A 24,114-nucleotide genomic window follows, 5' to 3' on the forward strand; every position below is an offset into this window, starting at 1 on the left:
TCTTGCATCCACCGGCTGCGCACCCCGAGGGCGCAAATGCAAATCGTCCAAGGTGTGTGTGCACGCGCGACGAAATGTTTTGCACTCCTCTGGAATAGAGCGGGTGGATGAAAAGGACATTGGTTGTAACATTTCCCCCTGTCATTTGGATTTATAATTTGAACCTCCGCCGTTACTAACGCCTTGATATCCCAGTGACAGGTGTGCCCACAGGATGCCTGGTGAGTTGATACTTATTTGAATTCCGTTGGCCATAAAAAGCGTGATACGTGGTCATTAGTGATCTCACTTCGATATCATAAATACGGAAGATATCTTCTGTTAAATTATCTTGGCGTTTCGTATAGGGTCCGCGTAATATTTGTGGCGATGAAAATATAAAAATATAGCCGAATTCATCATTCAAATGAGAAAATTCATTTTTTTTACTCTTTGAGCACTATTTTAATTGGTAATCTACCGGTCAGAGTAAGTTTTGAATTGATAGAAGCTCCCAAACGGTTCAGCGACAATTCCCTTTTCTCTCTCAACAAAACACAAACCGACTTCCAACATTACAACAAGCCCTTCTTCATCTCCGTGTGTTTTCTTCCTCCGTTCATTCCGTCCAACATCCCTATCCTAATCATTCCCCTTCCTCGTTTGCCTAACATTGTCCTCTCTATCACAGTCTTCAACATCCCACTTCCGATCAATATGCCCTTGATTCATTGTTCCTGCCTCCTTATGATTTCTCCCAGCAAATACCCTCCCCTCCCCAACTAGCACTTCCTCGATTGTTTTCCTTTCAGTCGACCTTTTCCATTGTACTCCACACTCAATTATTCCTACCATATATTTCTGCCGAACCAAGTTGAACTTCTTAACTTATGGAATCAGCAAAAGGTTTCGTGGCATGTATTTTGACAGCGGCGCAGTATTTGATGCTGGTTTTTTGACACTCGACAAGGAAATCTTTTTTCAGGGACTGACATAGTGGGACACTTGCCTTCCTGTTGGTATGGGGGACGTTGCGGATTGATGGATGGCGAGGTGGTCTCCTGTCTGGCGCGCAGCTGCCCTTCGGCTGATCAATTTGTGGGCGTGGAAGTCCACGCCACGGGTGCCCACCTGCTGCCCCCCCTTTCTCGCGCCCGCTAATCGCCGCCCCTCGCCCCCTGAGGACCCCGTCGCTAGTGCTGTTCCCCTTTGGCCCATCCCTTTGTCCTTTCCCCGCGTCAGCGCACTCACGTCAGATGTCGTGCGCGCTGACAGTTCTCTTAATCAGCGAACGTGGTGAGTCCGATTTGTGGATCTATCGGCGCGCGTCCCTCGCGTTTTGCACGCGTGACTTGTGCTCGTTTTCTTTGAAGGCATGCGCCCCTGAATTTGACGCACGCTGTCGAATGCACGTGTGCACTTAAATGCGTAAGATAATTAAATATTTCGTAGGAGAACATGAAAGTGGACACATTCTGAATCATATCATGAAAACCAACGGTGATGTACTATGACACTGTGCAGGGCAACACCTAAATACGTGTACACGTAAACTTTGGATGCAAAGGTTTGACCAGGGGTTGTTGCTACAAGCAAAGATGGATGACTAGATAGTCGATGTACAGGTAGTATTATTTATTCTTGCCAGAATAATACCGCCCAACACATGCTCTATATTTTGAAAGTCCTTTCCAAATCTATTTTTTTTCAATTGAAACTATCCTAGGTAATAACTTCTGAATTTTGGGAAATTATTTAGAATTGTCAAATCATGATGGAAAAAATAACTTACTTCTGCTATCGGAAGCCCCGTCTTAAATGAAAACGTCAAAATACTGGGGTCGTTCGTTTAATCTCGCAGGAATTATGTATCGATCACGCTGAGTTGAGATATTAAATGGCCAATGCGGATTCATTGACCCGAAAAGAGGTCTTGTCTGGATGGCATCTTCATTACCGGTTATCTGTTTAAGAATCTCTTTTGCGTAGCTTACTTATCAGTTCTCCCGCTGGGTAATTTCTTTAAACCTTCATTTCTAAATGTTTTCTTTTTTTTCCTTACTTGTTTTAGTACTGTCGTTCCCTCGTTAGTCCTCTCTATTTTTTTGCGTGCACAAACGTCTTTCGGCCCACACCGTCTCCAAATGATGCCGATCCGTCTAACTCTTCTTTTCAGTACTTTTCAAATACTTCTTCCACAAAACATTTTACGTAGAACTCCTGCAGTGTTTTTGCGGCATCCATCGGTTCTTCCATGGTTCTCTTATAGCACCCCATTTTCATTGGTCCAGATGTAATTTTATCTGGTTGGTGTAGACCAAGATGCATTTTTCTCTTACCTCAAGCAGAAGTTCTTTTGTAATTGATCCCATCATTCCCTTAATGATCCCAGTAATCAGTGATAAATTTCCGTTCGTAATGCTTAATTACGTCTTTCGTCTCGCTTTAGATTACTAGTCTTGCTAATTTATTCCTTTACCTTTCAGTCGTCAAGTAAAGCTTCTCTCTTTCCACAGCTGTCGCACTTAAAGATTTGAGAAATCGTTGTAATTGGTTGTATTTTTACTTTCTTTTTGATCCGGAAGAAACAGGTTCATATTTTTAGTTGGAAATATGACAGTGAAAACGATTAATTCACTTTTTTTGTTCACACATGTGACTGTGGTGCAACTTCGAATAAAATAGTTGACAGTCTGAGATTGAAAGAAGTCGCTAACGATGATTTGGAGCCGTTAGAAATTCCTTTACATTGAGCCCCATTCTTTGTGCAGAGAGTCATTTAGATGCATTCATTAATTAGTTCGTTACCCGTTATTACTCATACCACTTATAGAATATTAGATTAGACACACTCGTAATTGTAATTTGTTCGTCAGCCGAAATATAATTGATGCTCTTACGGCAATAGTTGGAAATGAAAATCAGGTGCTCGGAATTTGAGTAATTAGGAAGCATGTGAACGAGTGTGTAATAGCACCTTGGGAGAAACGAGAAAGAAAAGAAATATGGATTTGGACGCGCAATGGCATAAGAGTGAAATATTAATGGATCATATGAAGAAAAAATCGAAGGAAACTTGCAAGGGGCAGACGAAGGAATAGGTTGATGTGGTGATATTTTGGGAGGATAGTTTGAGGATTCGGCAGGAAATAGGTGTCAAGGTGAGGAAATAGTGATGTCATGATAATGAAGTGAATGACTTGCCTCAAGGGAAGAGTGGAGCTAAATCAATTGGAGGAAATAGGAGATGCTAAGGCACTGCAGTTATACCAATATTGAAAATTAATAAGAGCGTCTAATGATCAATGAGTTATCCTATCGGGATTTATGTACCATTAAATTAAGTCGCCATTTTTTATATAATTTTTTAACGAATTTCGTCACCATCTCATTTATAGGTTTGCGTTAACCGCTGTTTACATGTGGGAATTACGTCTGTAAGTAGACGTCTTGGTAGCTCAATGGGTAGATCGTTCGGCTATTGAACCATGTTTCCAGTGCTCAAATTCCTAGTATAGCTTTGCGCCCTATCCTTATTTTCAAAACCAAACGGTGCTGTTTTCCGGTTCCCGGAACTTCGTGAGAAATCGAAATTAGGATGACACGAGTAAAGGGACACGCCTTTGGGCTTCGGTTGCGGTCAGCTCTTCCCACTTCCGTCCAAACCATCGTCAGGGTTGATTTCGGTGAAAATGTGCGCTGCGCAGGAATCATCCACTTAAGTCTGCGTGAATAAATCATGTGTGGTCAGTTTTTCTTTTAATGCACGTCGGTAATAAAACCGTGTTCCCACCACTGTGCTTTCGTCATCCTTCGCATGCATGAAGAATGTTCCCCACCCGTGTGGGGCCGGGACATTAGGGCCTGACGCAGCGCGACCCCCCAGTTGGCGACGGAGTTCCCCGTCCTCCTCGACCACTCGGGGTGTGCCCCGTGCTCCCCCGGCGCCGCCACCCTGATCTACCCATCTCCGCGGTAATGAGCGGGCGGGTCTCCGTCTCCCCCCCCCCCACCTCTTCTCCGTGCTCGCCTCAAACTCCCTGCGAATGCCCCCGGAGGCTTTTGGATGGATAGATACGACGGCGGCGCGCGCTGGTGTGCGCGAGAAGGGGAGGTGGTCGTGTTTCTGGGATTTTAAGATCCTCTCCGAGCGGAGAAAGCGGGTGTGGGGGAAGGGAGGAAGTCGGAGGGGGGGAGGGAGAGGTGGTGAGGGTGAATTTTGTACTTCGGGGAAGTCTATATATCATCCGAAATGTAGGTCGATGAATAGGAGCCAAGGGGTTTAATGCTCCGGAAAATCCGTTTTAGCGGGACATCCTACCCCGCGTGACCCCTTCCCTCTCCCCGCCCCCCCTCTCCTGAGAAAGGGACCTGGTGAGAGAGAGATAGGGCACAGTTCCGTGGGAAGTGGGGTGGATAGGGATAGGCAAGGAATTTTGCCTGCCCGCCGCCATGAGAGGGGATAGGGTATATACGAAGTCTCGGGGGATTTGTTTTGGGGACGAAGCGAAGGTGGGGGAGGGGGCGAGGGAGCAGCAGGGACTCCCACCCTGAAGGGGAAGATCCGTATCCAGGGAGGCTCTAGGGAAGAGGGGGAAGGGGGCGTGGGGGGGGTGTTGGGAGGGGTTTTGCGAAACAAGTGCGATTGTTTGAACTTTCCTTTTCACTTTCCGCCGAGTGAACCGGCGCTCAAAAGCGGATCGCAGTCGAGGCGGTAATTAAACTCCACGATATATGGTTACAGTGGAGGATAGGGATGATAACGCCGCCGGAGTCTTTCTCGCTTCCCTTTCCCTGCCTCTGTAGGCTCTTAGCCTCGCCCGACTCTCTGTATCTCGCCCCACCGCTCCCCCACTCGCTCTCTCTTCACCCCTCGTTCCTGTGGTCCGCGGGCCAAGTTACTTCCTCCACCTCCCGCCGTTAACCGATCCAGCCGACCTTATTCAATTCCGACTGCACGTTTGAACGGGATCCCTTCTGTCTATCTCTCTTTTTCGCTTTCTCCCACCGTCTCAACTCCCAAATACCCCGCCTTAATTAGTGAGGCAATTAAATTAATAAAAGTTTCGAAACTTTGGCTTATGCACGGCAGAGCCCCTTTTTATTCCAGTCAACTCATTTTTCTCCACTTCGTGCAAAGGTGAAGGGAGGGTAGTTGAGTTTCCAAACCCCTCTCTCTCCCTCTCCCCCCCCCCTTTCCTCCCTGGATAATTCCCAAGCGTGAAAAACGCTGCTGAGGAGGGTATGACAGTCGGCGGTGAATTGGATGCAAATAACAACGATGTCATCCCTCACTACGATTGCCTAGGCACGGATTTGTTTACATTTAATTAGTATACGGCTGGTGGATCCCAAAGCGAGTCGCGTCTGCACTTCATTGCTGGTGAAATAAGTTTCAATTTCCAAAATTGCGAGCAAACATTTAAAACGATTCGTTGATTAAAATATCATAGTTTGTATTGAAATGCATGTTTTATTTTTCACATTTGATGGTAGTAAATAGCAATAAGTTTGGTTTTTGAATGTGGCACACGCGATATTAATATGACTCTTTATTTCCAAGTGTTTTTCGTGTTTTGCCGGGTTCGTGCTTAAAACTCCGAGCCCTTTTATCGGTGAAATATATGTTTTTTACACAAAACTTTTGTGAAGAGTGTCTAGTTCTGATGAAATCCCTTAGACCTTTAACCTTTTTCTGGATAAAATTTCAGTGAGTCTAACAGTCTTTGTCCTTCGAATCAGCAACTTGCTTTTCATTCGCTCATGTATGATACCTTAAATAGCTCGTGAAAAAGATATGCCTAAGGCGGATGGGTACCTCGTTTGTTATACCTTCTGTCATTTTGAGTCAATGTTTTTTTTGAAAGATATTTGATGGATGAATGTATTTGTTGTCATACGATAGCGTGCCTGGAAATGAGTAGAATTTAATTCTTCTGGTCTTCGTAAACTCCCCGGGGGATCTCGAAATGTTTCCATAGACATAAACTGATGAGGACCTCCAAACTTGAAGCATCGAGGCAAGCGTGACGTTCGTTAAACGAGTTTTTAGCAGAAGCACGGTTGCATGTGGGTAGTTCGCAAAAATTTGGCCTTTCGCAGTACCATGTGATTTGGTATCATAGACTTTCATTTTACAAAATGATACCTTACAAAACGATACCTTACAATGAAGAGCGTATTTCCATAGCACATAAAAAGGTTTTTTGGTCAAAAAATCTTGAAGGATGTTACAAAATTCGTTTTCAAGGGCCATATTAATGTTTCTGTACGTTGGACTTCCCGTGAAAATAAATTGATTTAACTCGTAATATGCCATTTATGGAGATACCCATGAGTAACATCGTACGTAGTTCCTCACAGCACGAATGATAAATGGTTTAAATTTCGTTTGAAGGAATTACGTAGCGGTTAAAATAGTGTTTCATCGCAAATCGACCCCAACTAATCATTACTTACTCACGTTGGAGATGTGAGTATAACTAATGGAATGCACATGAACAAATCAGCGAGAATTATGAATCATAACTATTTCACAACATAACTCTCGTTTCAATTTAAAGAAACATCAGGAAGTGGGGCAAAAATAACTTGGATGGTGTCACCAATTGATGCACTCATAAATCGGCGATATGTCACGATGTAAAATCATTCGCTCTCTTCGCGCATGGAATTACACTTTCTGCTACAAGGTTGTCGGAATTACTTGTAAAGATAATGGTAATACATTTGAAGGTAGTGGTTTTGCTAAATAAGTAATTGGAAATAATCGGGAAGGTCAGATCTCAAATTCTTAAATCTTCGCGTTCGTCCCTTTCGTGACAAATCCTGATTGCAACGTGACGACGCTCTGACGGCGATTCGTGCCGTGCACCTGCGTCCGACGATTCCGGCGCGCGCAGTTCCGCCGTGGGTGGAGGTGTGCACTTCGAGGGGGAGCGGACGAAAGTGACTCTGGGCGAGGGGGGAGGAAATCGGAGGTTCGGAGAACAAGGAGGGATGTGCGGGGGGGGGGGGGGCAAGCTTATCGACACGTGAGAAGGATCTCTCCCCCCTCGCCGTCCCCTATCCTCCTTCCCGCCACTACCTTCAAGTAATGGACGTCCCCCCACCCCAGTCCCCTCCGCGGGAAGCATCCGGAGTGGCACCTAGGGAAAATCTTTTTCTTCGGCAGGGAAAGAGAAATATGCTCACATAGATGCTCTTTTATTACGTGACCAACTTGTGTCGTTCTTTTAATAGGCACAAGCTTAATTCTGTCGACATACGATATTGGTATTACGATTTCTCTTGCTATTGAATGTAGACATGTAATTAACCCGAAAATATCGTCATCCGTTGACAGAAATGGGTACAGAAATACTCAAAGTGAGCGGCCGAAGACTGAGGGCCGTTTACCCAGATGTGTTAAGGATATTCTACATTGTATTGACCGTCAGTGGCTACCAAAAATATTAGTCATTTTGTTTAGTATAGAAATTGGATCTGGTAATTCATTGAAAGGAGAAGCACCTCTATCCCTCCTTCAATTCATCCGCGTATCCGACGATGGATAAAAACGAGGAAATATTGAAACCAAGTTGTGAATAAATCATTGCCAATATTATTTTATGACGCACAATTTATTTTCCTGGAAAATATTGAAGGAAGTACTTTTTTTATTTAATTTTTCCTCTGAAAACACTTTGGAAAATTTTTAATTTAAATGTAGTGATGATAAGGAAAATTTCACTCTTTACTCGGTGATTTTTTCACTGTAGTAGTGCTGAATGGCGTAAGTAGTTGAATGATAGTCCTGTTTCAACGCATTATTAAGAGGTCATTGGATGAGCAAAGGTGGTTTGGCAATTTGCCTGTGTCCTCAATGTTTTGAATAAAATTTGACGCCTCGCGTTGTATACGTTGATATATTTTAATGAAAAATAACGTGGAATCCGGGTACTTGTGAGACAAGTGCGTATGAGGAGAGAAGAGTTGTGATTGTCATATTTTCAAAAAGATTCGGAAGGTTCTTAAAACATCAATCACTACCTTTTTCTCTGGAAATTTCAGCTTCTTGCCTTAATATTCTTTTCCTTCGAAGGTACATTTGATTCAAACTTGAGGTAGACGCGATTCGATTAATTTCCGAATGTTTGAACAATTATGCATCCCAGCATTCGAGAGTTGACTGGGTCAACCGTTGCATTCAACGCTTCCCAGGCTGTTTAGTGGTAGTAGGAGCGTTCATTCAATGAGGGGGTATCTAGTTCAAAACCGGAGGACCCCCTTCCGGAGTTCATGCGGCGCGTGATCTTCTAGTTATCTAAAGGTCATGGGAAACCGCTGGCGGCGAATGGAGAGGGGTTGTTGCCCCTTCCCCATACCCTGAATGTGGGAATTTCATACGCCATCGGCCTTAGTGCCTCCGAGGTGACCTCTACCCTCGACTATGAAAACCAGCCTTCGGGTCGATTGCTCCCTTAGTGGTTCTTACGAATTCCCCGATAAGCCGTCTCCCTCCGTCCTTTCTTCCTTCGTGTGAAGTGCCCCGCAGTAACGCCCTCTCCCCTTCATCATCGTCCCCCCCCCCCCCGCTGGCACTCTCTGGACTCGAGCAATGCGTTGATGTCAATACAGTCGTTTTACAAACCGCCTTTGTGCCCCGGTTGATTATAGAATGGAAGTGGGAAGTATCATGTAGTCTTCTAAAACGTCTCAAGTCAATATTAGTTGCACATCCTGAATTTTATATGTGAATGAATATCGTGTGCTTGAAGCTTACTCTGGTGGAATCATTATACCGACGCGATAAGTTGGCTGGCGAGAACACGACAGGTATCGATACTTTTCATCGCGAAAACATGTATGATAAATCATTCTTACGTCGCACAAGTCACGATCAGAATACTAGAGAACATCACGAAGAATATATTTCGAAACATCCGAAAATAAAATGTTTCCTAGTGCTAAAACAATCACTAATGTCCTTCATTGCTGTTCCGTAAATACCTCCGTCTTTGTCGTGGCTAACAGGGTAAGAAATTTATTTTAATGGATATAATTCCAAGTACGCAAAATATTAATATTAATGCATGCATCTCGGACACATCTGCGAAATGAAATTGAATTTCAGAAACTAGACCGTATTATCCAAGAAAACTCACTCTGTAAATTCCACTACAACTTATTTTGCTGGCGCTATATGTCTTTTCCTTTACCGCATCGGGCGCACTAGTGTGTACTTACGTCTTTAAGGGCGAAAACGGTTCTTCTAATACGTATATTCATTGTGGAATTTACAACGTGTGCATATTATAGAATGTGTGTACAACAAGTTAGAAAGGCCTGAAACTTAATTTCAATCGCCAGTCGGTAAAACTGTTGTGAAATAAATAACTTGGAATGAAATTGGATTTGAACGACCAAGTTTAATTTATTTTTTGTGGATGTGCTGCACCTGAAATTACCATTTATCGCCACTTCACATAATGATTCTTCTGAACCATAATTGAACGGGAATTCTTTTGGGCGACGGCTATAAAAGTACTCTCTCTGCGCAACTGCGACCTCTCAGACACGGCTTAAGGGATTAAGAACTCGACTGATGAGCGGTTACTTGTAGGTAGGTTAAGAGGGAGGAGGGGGGCAAAGTACGAGGCTGGCTGCGCTGAGCCACGCGCAAAAGGGAAGCACGTGGGAATTTTGAGGCTGCCGTATGAGAAGAATGAAAGTTATCTTCCATGGAGATAAAATGTGATAGGTTGGAATAGAAGAGAAAGGGTTATGGAGATGGGGATAGGTGCCGTGTGTGTGGGATGGGATGTTCTATCCTGCGGAAGTAAGGTATGCCCGGGAGGACGTGCGTTTGGACACGGAGGTGGGCGAGAGGCGTTATTCTTTCTCTCTTCCGAGGAGCGCTCGGCCATTTCACATCTGCCGTGCGAGAGGGAGGGAGGGGTGGTCGGTGGGAGGGAGAGTGCTCCCCCCCATTCATATTTTTATTCCTCAAAGGTTTCGTGCGGCGGCGAGGCAGTCTCTCGTGGGGGCCGGGAACCGTCGGGGGGGAGGGGGGTACTCTAGCGGGAGTGGCCGGGGTGGTATGCGACCGACGGCCGAGAGAGAGAGAGAAAGGAAGAGACGTGTTTTTATATATCCAAGAGCGACGGGGGAGATGGAATTTATAGGGGAAGTGGACTCAGAAGGAAGCGCGCCCGTAGCATTTCGGTTCATGGAAGAACGTTCCACCATACCTGCCCATGTTAGGAGTTTAATAACTAAGTCTACCTCATAAGCTCGCTCCCAGATACAAGGACATGTGGCGGAACACAACTTTGAATGTGTAACCTTGAGAAGGCAAGAAGTGTCCGTATTTAGTGTTGATGATTATTGGAAGGTCTTTAGTATTACGATACAGTATTTTGAGATTGTATGATTGTGATCTTGGTGTTGTTTGATCGGAAATTGTTCGAGTGACTCCCATTTCACTTTCTTCTCTTACGATATTTATTTAAAAAATTTAATTCCCAAATTGTCACTCTCTCTTCAATACGTCCCTAATATACTTTTTCCATATTTCCACTGCAATCCCTGCCTTTTCAAAATGAAACTACTTTGCTTTTGCGTAACATTCTTATTAAGTCAAGTGCCTGTAAGACATATCCGCTTGATATTCCTACATGGACGCTTACACCATCAAATGACCGGAGATGCGAGGGACTTCCAAGGAAGCTCGTGGGATGTTCCGGTTGCCTGCATTGGAGTTGCTCATGCATTCATTCCTCTAACGGAAGCTGGCGCGCCGCCTCACCCGTTGTGTCTTCGCCGATGTCTCAGTCATGAAACCTGGTGGCGTAATACTATATAGTATGTTGCGATATGCCTTTCATAATGTGCTCCACTCTCGTAATAAATACGAAAGTTTAACTTTCGCATATATTTAAAACATCATTTACGTAAATTAAAGGCGATCGAGAAGGTGAGGTGGCTAACGCACTGGCTTCCCACCCAGAGGGCCCGGGTTAAATCCCGGGGGTGTTGAATATTTTTCAGTAGTATCTCGATCCCTACTTGAGTTGCTTTGTAGAGGGCACTTTGAGTGAGTACGCCGTCCGTCGGATGGGACGTAAAGCTGCGGACCCCTTGGCGCCCTTCGTAGAGAGTAGGCTAATGCCGACGCCGGGTCCACCCTTCATCCTTTCCTGTCCATCCCTAATGGCGCAAATGACCCCAGCTGTCGGTCGCCTCCCCTCAAAACTGCTACTACTACGTGAATTAAAACAATGCCACTATAATCCCTTAAAATAACTCTGAATCACGAATTCTCATGTGAAAATCGAGCTTCACTTTGATGAAAGGGAATATAATTGGTCTTCGCTCATGTATTAATTTAATTATACCCTGCAAGCCACCGCCAGGGTGTGTACCAGGAGGGGAATACACACCAGAATAATTTTGCTCGAACAGGACCGTACCGTGGTCGAACAATGTTCTTATGATTCCCTATTGTTTGTGGAAAAAATGCTATCTTAAATCTATCCTTTCTACAGTTAATCTCTCTTATTTTATTAGCATGATATCTCCTACCGTTGTACGATGGGAGTAATAATACATTTTCAACATTACTGCTAAAGAGATCCAATTTACGCAAGAGCTTCAATCTGTAATCCATCCTTCCCTCCGTGAGTGATTCCCAGCTTAGCTGCTCTATTTTGGATAAGCTACTAAGTTTATCAAAGCATAGTTTTACAAATCTAGCTCCTCTACGCTGCACGCGATCCAATTCGGCGATTAATCCAACTTCCCATATTCTTAAAGCATATTCTAAATGAGGTCTAACAAGCGACAGATGACATTTTTCTTTGAACTTTTCATCACATTTACGCATTACTCTTATAATAAATCCTAATTATTTTACAACTTGTCCGCATAGTCCAAGTATGTGTTTTACCTGGGAGAGATCGTGAGTCGTAGTAAAGCCTAGGTATTTAATTGAGTCTACGCATTCCATTTCGGTGTTCCCACTGCAGTTGGCGTTCGAGTGGGAATTGCTCTTGAATTTTGTTGATGAGAGGGAGACAGGGGTAGAGTAGCAAGGGAGCTGTGGGGCCGGGCATCGAGCGGCCTCTGCCCCCCCCCTCTACCCCCCGGGCCCCCTCGGTAGCGATCATTCTTAGTTTACCTTCATTGCGTCAATCGTGTGTGTTTTTAAAAATTATTATAATTATTGCATATCAAAGTTTTCGGTTTGCCCTTCCCAGAAACATGTCTACGCTGGTCCTTGCATGAGGAGAAAAATCAGTAATCATCTCTTTTGTGTTCCTTCGGGAAGTTCATCTAAGCTTCTCATTGCTCGCGCGGACGGAAAAACTCTCACAATAAATGTCCTTTTCGCCGGAAGAAAGGACTTCGAGGGACGGGGAACCCTGAGCGTGGGCAAAGATTGGGCGTATAATATGTGTAAACATGCCGACCTCAGTGTCCTGGATTATTAACGTCAAGGATAGGGATTGTCACTGGACCGTCCCAAAACGCGAGTTCTTCCGGAGATTTTCAGGTTTCGCGTTGTCACCTGCATTCCATTTTAAAAGCATTTCATCCCTTCCTTCCTTCGGTGATGTAATCAAAGCCACCCGGCGGCGACGCTGTCGCTCTGGGCCCCAACCAACGCACGACGTGGGCGGGGAATCGAGCACCGATATCAAGTTACCTGTGTCTCGGCGCATTCGATGGCATTGATTTGTAATCGGAGCGCAACGGCTCATTGCGAACACTTTAGCAACATTGACACCACTCGACACTCAAATGAAACGAGCACAGCGGTGAAGTTTTAAGTCGTCAAATCGAAATCGTTTTGAGTCCGCGGCATGGGAGAATTCTGTTGCACTAGAGACGGACGGGTGCGTTTTTTCGTGCTTCTTTGTGATTGAGAATGGGGTGGGAAGAAATCCGATCTCCCATTTGTAATCGCATTCATGGCGAGACGGAGCGGTCGGTGGCCGAAGACGGTGAAGGCAATGCATCCGCTTAGGCACGTGCGGTCGGGCCTTCGGGTTGGGAGGCCGTCATTGTGGATGCCCTTCCGAGCGCCGGAGAGGTTTCGCTCCGTTCTCCGTTTTGAGCCGTCAACGTTTCCCCCTGGAGTGAAGTTTCAACTCTTCATTTTGATGGAATAACTCTCTGGATGAACCAGATTGCGCTAAACCGTGAATCTTCGTGATGTGCGTCATCACACAGTGATGCTACGATGAAATATTCACAGCGCTAAGAAGTTCATTATTGTATGTTGCATAATATTCATGTCAGAAATGTTAAGTTATCTTTCTAAATTTTATCTTTATTCCTTCTACAAAATATTAATATTTTTTTCTATCTTTTCAGGTAAGTCCTATCCGCATTTCACCCGGAGTTGGCGGCACACTACCGGTCCGTAACATGCTGACAAGTCATTTCATGTAGAGGTTCTTTGTCGGTGACGTTTTCTTAGCTTTTGCGGTGGAAACCATCCCGTCGGCATGTGGTATGTACATATTCATGTTAACCCCGAGTGCAGTTTTTGGGTCATCATTTTCTACGTTAGTTTGATGAAATCAAACATTTCTACTCATTTTCCCAAGAGACGTTTTTTTACGTGTCGAGGTTGTGATACATGAAGAAATTCACGAAATAAATTAGATTTTATTCATCTTCAAATTGAACGGGAATGCCTGATTATCTTTTAATTAGACTGCCAAAGGAAAACATGCGATACGTTTCCCATTTTCCAATCCACATCACAGCAGAAAAAAAGAGTAGAAATTAGGGGCAGTGCTGCGAATTGGGCTAGCTTGTCTAACTTTACGCTTAAATCTCGTTTGTCATATTTCAAGGCTTCAAGTGTGCGGAATTATTATAATTATAATTTATTAAAACGTTCAATAAAAATAAATGATAAAATTATTTATGGCTTATTTCCTGTATTTATTCACTCCATGCTACACACCCTGGCGATGGCTTTCAGGGAATACATAAATAAATAATAAATAAATTGAAATAGTTTTATATTTTTATTATTCCTATCTATTATGGCATTATTTCTTTGAAAAAGAGAGACAGCATAAGAGCTGTCACATTAATTAGTTATATCTACAAAATAGGATTCAGGAAAGCCCCCCCCCCCTCCTAAGGGAATAGATAATGTTTTGAGCGGAAAAGTGCCGGTGTTTTTCGGATTGGCAGGTGTCGCTAGCCCATGAGCGGCGCTGCCTCAGAATAAGAACCCGGCCACCGGCATTCTTTTCTACTCCTGAATTTTTAGAATGATATTAATCGTAAATCACGTTAATTCTGAGATAACTGTTTAGGCATTAATGGAAATAAGTACCTACTCAGTATAATGTTAGTGCTGCTGATCAATGTGTTGTGGCTAATCAGAACACCTGGGTATAAGCCATTCATAAAAATGTATTTTTTTTATACACCCTGCAAGCCACCATCAGGGTGTGTGGCAGGGGGTGAATGCACACCAGAATAATTTTATCTGGACATGACCCTACCGCGGTCGAACAATGTTATTATGATCCCCTATTGTTCAATTTTAATTTTAATTTGAGGGTGAGGCGAGGGGTGAGGCAAGCACGCGAGATGGAGTGAGGAAATTGTAGACACGTTGGATGGAGTGAAGGTAGGAGGAATGTCTTTGGTTCTAAGGACAGTTTTTTCTGTTTTACGGTGTTTAGTGTTTCGTTCGGTGTGGCATGGAATTGGTCCATCGAAAGATCTTCCTTAACTGACAGACCCCCAAAGGTAGCTAGTTGTAATTAAATGGAAATTATTGGCCTGCAAATATTAACTTCGTGTAAATATCAATCTCCCCATGGGCAATTATTACGTTAAAATAGTTTTCCACGAGGGAGTTTGACATTTTGTTTGTGTGACGAAATAAATGTAAAAGGTTAAGTACAGTGAATTTGCTTTTTAAGCAGATTTAAAAATGTGTCCAAATAGAACATGCCTGTATTATTACCTTATTTCTCCATTATTGCTACGATTACTGCGTATTTCGGTAGACTGATGGCAAGGCACTCGGGTTCTCAGCAGTACCCTCGGCAGTGCCGACTTAAAATACTGGCCGTTAGTATCAGAGTGAAATATGAATCGTATTTGATAGTCTACAATTCCGTAATTTTTTTTCATATGCTTGAAGTATTGTCTTGTTTTTTTGTATCGGATAATCCGAACTTCAACCAGCCCCATTCGAGATGACATAGTTTTGACACTCTTTTCGCTGTAGAAGTTTGCCATCGATAAACGTGAACATAAAGGGTTTTAGTGCGAATCGAAGGAGACTGGGAAGGTTACAGGATTCGAATCGGCGTCTACGAAGCATATCCATAAAAGCTAGTCGTTCTATCCGTAAAATGTTTGATTTTCGTGTGCCTGTAGGTAAGGGAAGAATACAGTGTTACGGAGGATAAAGTGATCTTTCCTTTTCAATTATATTAGAAAAGTAGACACCGTGGTAACCAATATCCGACGTAAGACTTCATTCGAGATATGCAATGCAAAAATTTGCGACCCATCCATCGTAGAATGTGCTAATTATGGAATCAGATGAAGTTCCTTGAAAGGATTATTCATTTCTTAAACATTTTTATTGCACGAAAGGAGATGGTATTTCTTGAAAAAAATGTATGGTATTCCAACAGAGCGAGAGACTTGTAACACCAAGGAAAATATCAGAGCCCAACGATATACTATATTCACAGAGCGGGGGAAGCGGTAAAGAGAAGTAAACTCCAGGTTTAAAAAATGTCATGCGTTCATTTGAACGAGTACAGTTTAATGACACAGAAAAATCTAGGCCAAGTAGCCACAAAATCTGACCTATTTGAAATTTTTAAAATGGACCCACCGCATCCCGCCAAATTGGTGTTAAAAGGATGGTGCTGTCACCAACCTTGCCACACGCCCTCGTGGTGACATGCAGGATGTGTCATGGAGTAAATGGTCGTAATTTTGTGATTCATTGTTTGCGAAGTTGAGCTGAGCTGCCAGATAATCACGCATGCATTTTAAAGTAACCCTGTGTTCATCGACATCATCATGGTTATTTGGATCCTTAGATTGGTTTACTACAACTCTTCATTCTTCTCGATTCAGCGCTAATGCCCTCCCTCCCTCCCTGATGGCCTTTCCTGTTTACCCCCTTCTTAATTTGTCCTCTGCACTTCTCTCTCTTGGCATTCCTCGAGGGATTTTCCCTTCCTCCTTAAATTATTGGATGAGGTTTTACAATGCTCCAGAACAAGAAAATGGAAAGAGACGACTGAATCGTCTCCCGTCAGGTTCAAGCGGGTGAAGTGATCTGCAGAAATTCGGGAAAACGGGGCGGAGCAACCCCCTCCCCTCGCAGCATCTGTCACAACAGGTTTAGAATAACCGCGCCGAGAGGTCGTTTTGTTACTTGGGTTAGAAGTTTAATGCTCTCGGCACTCTTCCACGGCTCTTACGTACATGCCCACCTCCCCCGCAAAAACCGGCGTATTCCACGGTTAATCCCTCTCGCGCGGCCCGCCAGAAGCACCGCCTTAAATTGAACTCGGTGTCGCATCTGCTGCTCGCTCGTCGGTGCATGTGGTGAGCGCTCCTGCTGCTTCCGTCGTCCCTTCTTGAAGGGCTTCTCTCCCGGGGGAACTTTGACGACGCAATCTCGACATCCATTGAGATGTTTCCGCGGGCGCTCCCCAGGATGCCGCAGTGGCTTGTGGGAACTAGATCAAACTAAACTAATGGGTGACAAGCTGACGGCTCGAGAACACTGGAGGGAAATGGTTATCCTCGAGCTGTTTTTCATTTAAATCCACCCCGAGCGCATTATATGCCTGTTAGTTGTCAAGCTGTGACTTTCGTCTCGGCTCAGTGTGTCGACTCGTCCACCTGTGCGTAAGAACCTCGGGTCTTCGTTCGGTCCCTCGAAGGTTATTTTATTGCCCTCTCGGTTAGCAAATTCCACCGTATTGTTTTCCAAGCCAGATCGGTGTCATCATCGAGCATTGATTTAGGTTCGTTGACAATCTTAGTCAGTGCGATGCGCCTTCCCGTGTCTGAAGTATCGTCTTTCAAGTTTTCACTTACCAACCGCGTTTCATTGATGAAACACTTATTACTTCCAGGTTAAAAGCGACTATAGGAAATTTTTTTGTTATCCCTGAAAATAAAACACGGAGGACTTAGCCGTTAACCAACAATAACAACGCTTTTTTCATTTCGAAGGCGATTGATTGCTTACGGCAACGCCATAATCTCATTAGTTTAGGCCAATTAGGCTGGGTTAATCTTACTAAATAAATTCAGATCCACATGTTTCAGCGTCGAGGTCTCGCCAACTATTCGCACTCCAACATACAGTGGTCGCTTGGATCATGTATATAAAATGCGGGGGGGGATCGAGATCGTGCGGTTGCTATCGTACTGGCTTCCCACCCAGAGGGCCCGGGTTCAATGAGTGAGTACGCCGTCCGTCGGATGGGACGTTAAGCTGCGGGCCCCTTGGCGCCTTTCGTTAAGAGGAGGCTAATGCCCTTACTAACGGCTAATCCACCCTTCAGGCTTTCCTGTCCATCCCTAATGGCGCAAATGACCTCAGCTGTCGGTCACCTCCCCTAAATGCTACTGGTATAAAATGCGGGAAATACCAGATGCCAGAACTAGGAGACTCAAAGACTCCTTCCAACGGACAAAACCGGATAGCAACTGTAGTTATACCTAGCAAAAATCTCACTTTCCACCCATAGCGTTTAGGAAATAATCAGTTCTCACTAACCTCGTGTGATTTGTTGTCAAAACCCTTCCCACATGACATCATTAGAATGCCATTAAATAATTTAGTGCTCGATAGAGTATTGTTGGCTCTGCTTTGTTTGTTTTTAAGCTTCCCCTTCCATCCTTCGTCTCTCTGCGTGGGGGGACCCTCCCGCTACTTGTAGCTTTGGGTCACATTACCTACCGTCCTTGTGGGAGGAGACCGTTGTGTGTTGCATGTGCATATGGTAGTGGCATTACACTTCTTACTTCTCTTATTCTAGCTTGCACGTTATTGGAGAAATTTTTACTGCATCCTAATATCCGTTTGTTTGTCCGTTGATAGTATATGCATTTGCATGCATGTAAGTTGAAAGGATTTTTGCATGAATGTATACGCCACTGTGAGTATAGGTTTGCATGGATGTGTTGATTATACATGTCGTTTTGTTCCCTTTTACATGTGGTGACCTAGCATCCCCCGCCACACGCCCTTGCGGCAGCGTGCGGGGTATAGTGTAGATGTAGTGGGGTCGGCGATCATTGAATGTAAATGTACAAGCTCCCAAACGCATTAAAACAGCGATGGCAGCTACGCTGATGGAATACGTTTAATTAGCACAAATTCAAACGAGGGCGGTTATTTATTGACGAATGGGCTATAATTTTTCCTATGCTGGTCCTATCTTGACTAACTATTACGTGTTATTTTCCCTAAAATCATCTCGCTCCTTCTGTTTTTGACCATAGCATTCAAAACTGAGGTATGAGCTCATGCAGTATTAGTTCCAGACACCGAAATCGCGCCCACCTAATTCCATAGCGATCCGTCTACACTGTCGGCGGGTTGAGATGAATTTTTGACTTAATTCTTAACTTCTCGTTTGATAATGTTTGATGAGTGTGGAAACCAGCGATAACTCCTTTTCATTCGGTGGGTCTTGATTGAAAGCTTTTCTTTAATTGTGAAATATCCGATTTGTTTTTGTCACTATTCTATTAATCCACCACACTCCCGCGTATATTTTTCTTATGCCTACGCACACCTCTGATGTGAACCGTCCCACCTGCTTAATTTAGCCCATCTTACTTTTATTGCTTGGCAAAGCCTTTCTATGCATTGGGAATTAATAATGATTAAATTACCAGGCAGGCAATAAATGATTTATGTCCAATTTGTAGTCCCGAAGTGATATTTTGATTGTCTTGAATAATCCGGTCGGTCATCCGCAAGCTTCCCTGGAGGTCGCACCCACGGTGGCCGGATGAAAGGGAGCCCGCCCGCTGTATATGTTTTGAGCGTTGCTCGAGAGGATAAGAATAATGGGCCGTTCGCCGTGCGTGCGTCTTTAGCCCTCGCGGCGCGCGTGCCTCGCCTCGCTTCCTCCCCGCGTGATGAATGGCCGAGGGTCTCCGTGGGAGGGATACCAAGGGGCGGCCACTCCCGCTTTATTTGGACGCGCATATTTATACGAGGGGAGACGCTGCCGTCGACGCGTGATGGATGGACGGACGGGAGCGAGCTCCCATCGGAGGGTGGCGCGGGGCCCACGGCGGTGGGTCTAAGGGGCGGTAAGAGGGCCTTTGGATAAGCAGCGTGCCCTGAGGGAGGGGAGGCGATTAGGGGAAGGAACTCGGAGGGGGAGGCCTTTTCATATCCCTTCTCCATCGTTCCAGCGCTTGCGGGCGGTGGTTCCGAAAATCATGAACTCTGGTGGGGTCACGAGGGAGATGCCATTGGATAATACTTAAAAGCCGAGGAATCAACGCGGAGTTCATTTTTTCCGTCAATTTATACGCCTCCTCTTATATTGGTGAGGGGTCTCATTCATCGGAAATCATACAATTTTTATTTGAAGATGTGGGTCCGTAGTTTAAAGGTATGCGGAAAGTATAAGGTTGATTTCACATTCAATAAAATTATTAGGCACTGATTTTTTTACTCGTAAGTATAAGGTCACGATAGCTGTCCAGAAAGTAACCTCCATTTTCGTGTCGCGTGAGAATTAGTGTATGGAGCCGAATAGTGGCTGTTGTATTGACGCACACAATATGGGTCAGTACGCCTCGACTGCAGTGATTGGAAGGTCGCACCACTTGTCGTTTGTTTACAATAGCGAGTCAAAATGAACAATACCATTGTAATTCCCGCCAAATGTGAAATTCGTTCAGTGGTAAGGTTTTTAATGGCAAAAATCTTTAAATCTGCTGACATTCATCGGGAAATTTGTGCTCTTTTTCCAACCAAATGCAATGAGTGACAAGAGTTGTGCGTCGGTGTTGTCCTTCGTTTAAGAGCGAACACAGATGCACATGATAACAGAAGTTGCCACCCGTCTGTGGTGAACAAAGGACTGAACCTGAAGATTGACTGCAAGTTTGTGAAAACTGACGTTTTACGATATCTGAAATCTTAAGATAGTTTTCCGTAGATTTCTACGACTCTGTTGCATGGAAACACGACTGAAAAGTTAGGTTACGACATGTTTTGAGCTCGTCTCGACGAAGGACTTCAAGATGCCGCAATCGGTAGGCTGCGATCTCAGGCGGCAGATTTATTCTGAAGGCATTTGAATACTATTTAAAAGATATGACAAATGTTTAAATATGTTTGGCAAATATGTATAAAAATAGTATAGATATGAAGTTTTAAGATGGAAATAATGCATTTTCTGCATCTATTCCAGTGTGTGGTTATAGCATAACGGAGGTGAATTTCTGGACAGCCCTCGTATTTAACAGTGTATAAACCACTTATTTGGAGATTATTTTGGGTTTAGAAAAGGGAGGAGGACGTATGCGCTATAATGGGAACGTTGGCCGAAAGGATTATGGAATACCTATACCCAGAATGTCTTAGTATGGTTCATGGATACTGATAAGACCTTCGTTGGAGGAGTGGACGAAGCCGATGAAAGTATTACGGATAAACTGACCAGACTGAATTTCGATCCTTCCAATTACGATCCCACTGTGGCAAATAGGAGCGCCACAGGAAACTCAATTTCATTACTTTTGGAACGCACCCTGTACATGCTAGAAACTTGGATGTCAAATCTCTTGGTACAAGTTAAGCTTTATGGAGGGAAAATTGAGATCAGTAGCGACAGGGAGAGGAATTATGAAGCATTGTCTATTATCGCCTACGCTTCTCAACTTTTGTTTCGTGGAAATTTCGAGGGAGGAATACAAGAAGGGTGGGGGATAAAGATGAACGCTGGGATGATTGATTCAGTATTATGACCAAGCAGAGTATAGGATCCCGTGAGATTACATTTATTGCTGACTGCTCTACGGGATCATTGCAAAGAAGTAGTTCGCGGAAATCAATGACTTACACGATGAACTAATTGCGTTTTCATGATGAAGGAAGACTGACGAGTTAGAAGTAGGGAATACATCTGAACAGGTGGAATTGTTCACGTACTTCGTCAATAGATTGGGCGCTCTAATGAGGGCATTAGGAGAGTTGGTCAAAGAAGTATTTGCAAGAGGGTAATTCATAATAAGTTTGATGTGTAAATGTAAAAGAAAATATTAGCAAGATGAGAGACATGTAGTATGTAGCACCGTATGGATTCAAAAATATGATTTTTGAGGGAAGATAATGGGCGTAATTAATATTGAATACAATATGGTAGAGTTTTGCACAATACAATATGGTAGAGGATTTGTGTTGCGTGGAGAAAAATGAAGGAAAACGTTCGAGGCGGAGGAAGGCGGACGTTCTAGATTCGGCGGAAGAATTGAGGAACTCGATGGGTGAAATCTGAAAAAGGCAGAAAAAGTAGTTGGATTACACATTGAGGAGAAGTTGGTGGTCGAAGGCCGTCATGGAAGGGAGTTAAGTAAGCGGAGAAGAGGATGTATTTGTGCGGTAAGAGAGCAGGGAGAAAGAAGGTTTGAGGATCTGAAGACGCTGACAACTCGCGGGATTCTCTCTTGCAGTGCATATCTCAGCAGTTCGCAGTGAGAGAAGTAGAAGAACCACAGTCTGCACCCACTACGACAGCAGGATACGTCCTGAGTGTAGTAATGTTTAGACACCAAGATGGTGGCTCTAGACATACCCATCGCCACGATAGGCGGAAACGTAAATTACTTTCTTCACAGCCAAATATGTTGAGTATCAAATACTCAACATTAAGTCCACGGTATGAGTAATTGTTAGGGTCCATCCAAAATTTACCTTAAAAGGAGGCAGATTACCCTTGTGGTGTGGCCATGACACTATTATCCACATTATGAAAGGTTATTTATAAATGGCAAATCTCTTTCTTTTTCGATCTCAGCTCCGCATCGTGTATCCCAGATATTCCGTTCTACTGAATGCGAGGGTGCTAATCTCGCCACGTGCTCTTACTTAAGACGTCCTAATGGAATGCCTTCTGTGAAAGCGGTCGTGTCCGCGGGCCAATCTCACCATTAGCAGAATAATGAAAAGTGAGTGGGCAATTACCCGAAATGGTACCCCATTACTGTTGAGCTTGTGCCCCTCGCTTTTGTTGCGCTGAAATGCTGTTAATTCATTTTTACTTCTGTTTTTCCCAGTTTATGGTCGAATGAAATGACAATATCTAAAAAAAATTGGTTTAGTTTCTCATCTACCCATCATTCTACATCTACCCTGCAATTCAACGCTCGTGTGTACGTGTTGCAGGGGTTGAAAGCACGCAACGTATTATATTAGTTACATAGAGATTTGAATGTTTGCTAGAATGATGCATACGTTTGTGAATAGTTACAAAACAGGGTTATAAACTAGGCTATTCTGCTTCTTTGTCATTCGTAGAAATATATAATAATATCCATCTGTTAGTTTTGCAGTTTTTCTCATTTCATATTCATAAATCCTCTTTCTATATCATGCCAATTTGTTTTTTTTTAATCTTTAACACTCTTTTGGTTTCAGATTTATGTGAGGAGGTTCATCGTAGGATTATTTGCCTTTTTATGGTAATGTTTGTATGTTAATATTTCTCAGAGTTCCGTGTGGAATTCTCGTGCGGCGAAATACTCTTGTTACAGAGAAGTGTATTCCCAAGCCTATTTCACTGCCTTCTCTCTCCCGGTACATCTTGAAATTACAGATATGTTTTAAATTGTTATATTTTCCTTTGATGAATGAAAATATTTCAAAGTATATATTTAGCAGGTTACAGAATTGATTATTTTACTAATGTGATGTTTGATGTCGGTTTGAATGTGTTAAGTCCTATAACTCTATATTTAAGGCATTACTTAATGTATTATTTTTTATTTCGGCATTGATGATTCGTGGGATGACATGATTGTTATGAAGGAAGTTCACTCTAGCCACGCTTGTGTCAACAGTAGATTTGTGGTAGTTATTCTATAGGTGGCCATGTGCGCCGCTGCCAGTGGATCTTTGAATATTAGCCTTAAGTACTAAATTTTGAACGAAAATCCTCCTAGTAGGATTGGCAGATCGTGCGAGGGACGGGCGAATATAAAATCGATCGTAGCTGGAGTCCCATTTTTCTTATCCGATTCTTTTGTATGAATTGAAACTTGAATACAATATAAAAGTGGACCTCAGCTCTGTGAAAATTAAGTTTGCCTCACAATGCACGTTGAGTTTGGATTGGTATCAAGTGGAGTTGGACGTCTTATCTGAAATGGAGAGAACCATTAGTTTTCTAGTCGTGAGCTAGGCAACAGAGCGACTCATGAATTTCTTTTGTTCCGAAAGCACTTTCTCGGCTGTAGTGTCATCATTCTGATGAAGGGGAGTTTCCTCGCCCGAAACGATCAGTCATTTTCTTTCCTTTTGATCGAAGCACCTGTCTTCCTTTTATTTCTCGGCTCGGCGTATTACGTCGGGCCAGCAGTTGCTGTGGGCTTGTTGTCCCTCGACTCTGCTCATCTGTCCCCGGGAGTACTGCCAACCGCCTCAGCGTTGTCGTACAAGCCAATGCCAAATAGTTTTCTCCAGCATTCCGGGTCTCGAATCCATTTGCGAAGATAACCTTTCCATATGAGAGGAATTGTTGAGCGCCGTAGTGGAATTATGTCTTCCATATTCTATTTTGAAGGGTTGATGCCTGAATAAGGTCGGATTTCATGATTTATGTCCTACTGGGATCGTTGATAAGTTTACTTTTTTGAACATTTGTCTCATTCAGAATTTATGTTCCTTATCGTACCCCTTATATCGTATCAACCAGTTGGAAATGGACGCTTAAGAACATTTGTTTACTTAGTAATTGCTCGTGTCTTAGATGTTACTAACGGTATTATTATTATTTAATGAATATTATTGTCAAATTATTATCAAACTATTTAATAGTTTTCTCAAAGGCGATTATCCTACAATATTAACGAAATGTATTCCGAATGTGTAATAATTATTTC

The 24,114-nt window shown here is 43.5% G+C and overlaps 1 long non-coding RNA gene across 1 annotated transcript in view; it reads left to right on the top strand.

Moving 5' to 3' along the window:
* The window catches only part of LOC139687327 (uncharacterized), a 525,630-nt gene that overhangs the window by 427,418 nt on the left and 74,098 nt on the right, over window positions 1–24,114 (top strand). The window lies entirely within an intron of this gene.

This window comes from Hetaerina americana, unplaced genomic scaffold (genome assembly GCF_022747635.1).
Source record: "Hetaerina americana unplaced genomic scaffold, ioHetAmer1.1.p SCAF_19, whole genome shotgun sequence".
Classification (NCBI taxonomy): domain Eukaryota; kingdom Metazoa; phylum Arthropoda; class Insecta; order Odonata; family Calopterygidae; genus Hetaerina; species Hetaerina americana.